Here is a 3,709-nt window from a genome sequence, read left to right on the forward strand (position 1 = left end):
TCTTTGATACAGGAATGGTAATCATAATCTGAAACATCCAACGCAGAATAAGTAGACCCGTCTGTCGCCCCGCGCGTGCGGAAGCCGCCAGCACTCAATAAAGTAGGGGGGGTGAGCGAAGCCTCACGCGCACTGGCGGGCGGTGCAGTGAAAACCCCGGCGGTTTCATGACGCTCAACAGAACGCAAGAGTGGGGGGCCGCAGAGGACGCAGAGACGCCAAAAACACGCGAGGAGAGTGAGGATAAATCGAGTATACAGATCTAGTTTTGTGGGTAAAGAAAAGCACATCGACAGGATACCAGTCGTTTAATAACGCATTAAGGAAAGTGTAATATAGACTGACAAAAACACAAGAGGATAAAGAAGAAAAAAAAAGGAGGACCAGCCTGTTACTCCCTCTGGAAAACCCGCCACTGAAAGTGAAGATAGATAAATCGAGGATAATTCTTAACAACCACAATAACAACAACAATAACAGTAACAGCAGCTACAACTACAAAATTCGTAAGCAGCGAAAACAGTAGTACAATATAAATAATGACCTGACCGTAAGATATAAGTTTCCGACACAAACTCTACTCTAGGATGACCGTGACCTGACCAGTCAATTGTGATGACAGACGGGACCAGATACAGCCCCATTCACACCTGACAACAACGGTAATTACCTGTGGAGGCGCCACGCGCGGGATTCGCTCCCGTAAAGCCCGGGTGTTCAGTTGTTGGAGCGGCATACAGCACGGAAAGAAGCGGCGCTTTGTGTCTGATTCATCGAGGTTGTCTGGAAGTAGCTGCACATCTCACCGGCACTTTCAAGTCCCACAAGAAAAGGTACGGACTGGTTTAATATCATGCGGTCGTTTTTCAACAAAGCGTAACTTCTTCTCATTTACTTGCCGGATCTGAAACAGTCATGGCCGATCATGGTTCGCTACTCATTTTCAGTGCGGATGTTTTCAAAAGAAACCTGTGTTATCCAGATATTTTCCCTTCACAAATTTGATTTTAAAATTTACATATTTATTTAAAATGTCATTTTACCTGCTACTTTTTTCAAAGCTTTTCGCTTTACTTCTCTTTTCTTTTCAAACAATCTGAAACAGATAAACGGAATTCATGGTGTAATAGCTACGCCCTTTATCCTGATACAGAAGACCCCGAGTTCTCCATTCTCGGGTTTGGGATGCTATTTCATCCAGCACCTCCGCCCGTCAGTTGGGATGTTGTATCCCATTTAGTCTGGGTCGCCCTGACAGATGAAGCAGCCCACCCGTTAAAAGTTCAGATTTTCTCGAAGGGGACATGAAAATATCCACAATCTCTTTCTGAAGCTACTAAAGCTACGATAAACTGAAATTTCATAACAAACGTGTGTGGTCCCAATAGAGCTTTGGTGTTTTATAAATATTTTGTAAAAGATTATGAATCCTCTCACAGCACTTTTTCACGATACAATGGCCTTGAACATTTTGTGCTCACTGGGAAAATAGAAGGCAAAAGAGCAGTGGTCGACGAAGAATAATAAACTTACAGAACTTAAAAATGTATGTGACACAGTAAAGACCCACAGTAAAGACCTAGCTAACATAGGTACTTTTAAGCATTCCAGCAGAGAAATGAGTCGCCAACAATGACTACCGATGTCCGTTTCAGACCTGGCACAACGCAGCGCAGAAAAAAAAACATGCCAAAGTCATAAATGCCGTAGGCCTACTTCATCAAGGCGACGAAGTGTGAGTAAAAAGAAACACACTGACACGACAGCGGCCACTTAGTGCAGGAAAGGGACAAGAAAGACAGACCGAAAACAAAGTGGGACAGAAAAGAAGCAGACAGAAACCACCTGCGACGGTTATTTGTTTTAGTAAGAGTTTTACGGCACTTGCAACAAAATTAGGTCATACTAGAACCAACCATCCGCTTACTGCAAGATAGCAATTTGCTTACATAAGAGTTTTACGGCATTTGCAACACAGTTAGGTTACATAGTGGCGAACATCTGAGATGTAACAAGAAAGTAACAAACACAAAAAAGAAGAAAGAAAAATGCGATAAATGTTTGTTGGGAAAGAAGGAGCAAATCACCCCAGAGCCTCTACCAACCACCAACTGATAACTATTGATCAGATTATGACATCACTGAGAGCAGGAATAATTACGGACAATTATATCGCAGCATTGCTGGTCGACTACTCATGCGTGCCAGATATGAATTTTTGGTCGATTTGCCAACCCGTTTATCTCCAGTTCGTCTATAGATGCTATCATCACTTGCGTTGATTAATATTTCGCACGATTTCCTTTTTCTTTTTTTTTTTATTCTTCATTAGCACAGAAGAGACAATAAACCAAAACGCGCGTACAATATACGAGATAGTAAAAATCAATATTGCTTTTGGCGCAATCTAAACTTGTACTTTTGAACGAAAATAAGTTTAGTTAGAGGGAGGAGAGGCACGTCGACGCAATAACGAGCAGTTAAAGCGAGGAAAAAGTCAAAATGACAGAGAAAGAAATAAGAAAGGGGGAGGGGATGATTAGAATGGGTATGGGTTTAACGCCTTCATCAAGACTGTTACGTTATTTAAGAGGCCGGCGGGGGCTTCGAAGTTAATGTTTATCTCCGATAGGACCGAGCCAAATGGGCTTAGAATCATACAAAACAACTCAAGTTCAAGAACACTAACACCCAGACTGGAATTCGCATTAGAGCAATTCGTTCTGCAGTCCAGCAGGATACCAAGTGAGCAAACCGAGTGTCCAATAACAGGAAACGCCAACAAGAAATGTGGACTACCACTTTCATCCTCCAACCATCTGCTAACAGAAATAATTCTTACTCTTCTAAAGCTCCACCACCGGCGTCTTTGGGTGTAGCGGTAACGTTCTTCGCCGTCTCAAACAGAAGACGCGAGTTTAGTTTAGTTTTAGCAAAGATTTTACGGCGCTCGCAACTGCATAAGGTCATATTATGAGCGCCAGAAGATTGGAGGTGTTACAAGAGAGTAACAAACAGAAAAAAAAGAAAGGGAGATTAGGACCCAATAGATGTTCGATAGGAAAGAAGGAGAAAAACCACACCAGAGCACCCGCCAACCACCCACAAAGCGAACAGAAGACGCGAGTTTAGTTTAGTTTTAGCAAAGCTTTTACGGCGCTCGCAACTGCATAAGGTCATATGAGCGCCTGAAGGATTGGAGGTATTACAAGATAGTAACAAACAGAAGAAAAAAAAGAAAGGGAGATTAGGACCCAATAGATGTTCGATAGGAAAGAAGGAGCAAAACCACACCAGAGCACCCGCCAACCACCCACGACGCGAGTTTGACTCCGGTGCGGCCGGAGAGGTTCTGAATCGAGTTTCTGCGTCTGTCTGTTCGGACGTCGAATGCCTCTCAAGCTGGGTCGGCCCTGACCAGCAGGATTGAAGCAGCTCGATTGCTAGATGATGTAATCGTGTAACTGAGAACCTTTTGGAAACACTAGACGCGGGCTCTGTAAGGAGATATCATTTCGTTAAAACTATTGTATCCTACATGAGTAAAGGAACGAATGATAGGAAACTGGCAATCTTCTTCTGTACCTTAAGTCATTCATTTCTTATCTCCCCTGCCACGATCTAATATACTCCATCACACGTGAATCCCCATCCCCGTCTCCCTTTCCTCTCTATCTCTCTCTCTCTCTCTCTCTCTCTCTCTCTCTCT

General features: G+C 43.3%; 1 protein-coding gene across 4 annotated transcripts in view; it reads left to right on the forward strand.

The window, feature by feature from the left end:
- The first annotated feature begins 118 nt into the window (after nt 1–118).
- The window catches only part of LOC101864109 (CX3C chemokine receptor 1), a 57,305-nt gene continuing 53,714 nt past the window's right edge, over nt 119–3,709 (forward strand). For 3 of the 4 annotated variants that reach the window (XM_005111212.3, XM_005111213.3, XM_035973136.1), the window contains exon 1: nt 119–833. The gene's annotated coding sequence lies outside the window, so the exon portion shown is untranslated. The remainder of the gene's footprint in view (nt 834–3,709) is intronic. The other variant, XM_035973135.1, reaches the window with a different exon arrangement.

The sequence above is a fragment of the Aplysia californica genome, unplaced genomic scaffold (genome assembly GCF_000002075.1).
Source record: "Aplysia californica isolate F4 #8 unplaced genomic scaffold, AplCal3.0 scaffold01026, whole genome shotgun sequence".
In the NCBI taxonomy this organism is placed as follows: domain Eukaryota; kingdom Metazoa; phylum Mollusca; class Gastropoda; order Aplysiida; family Aplysiidae; genus Aplysia; species Aplysia californica.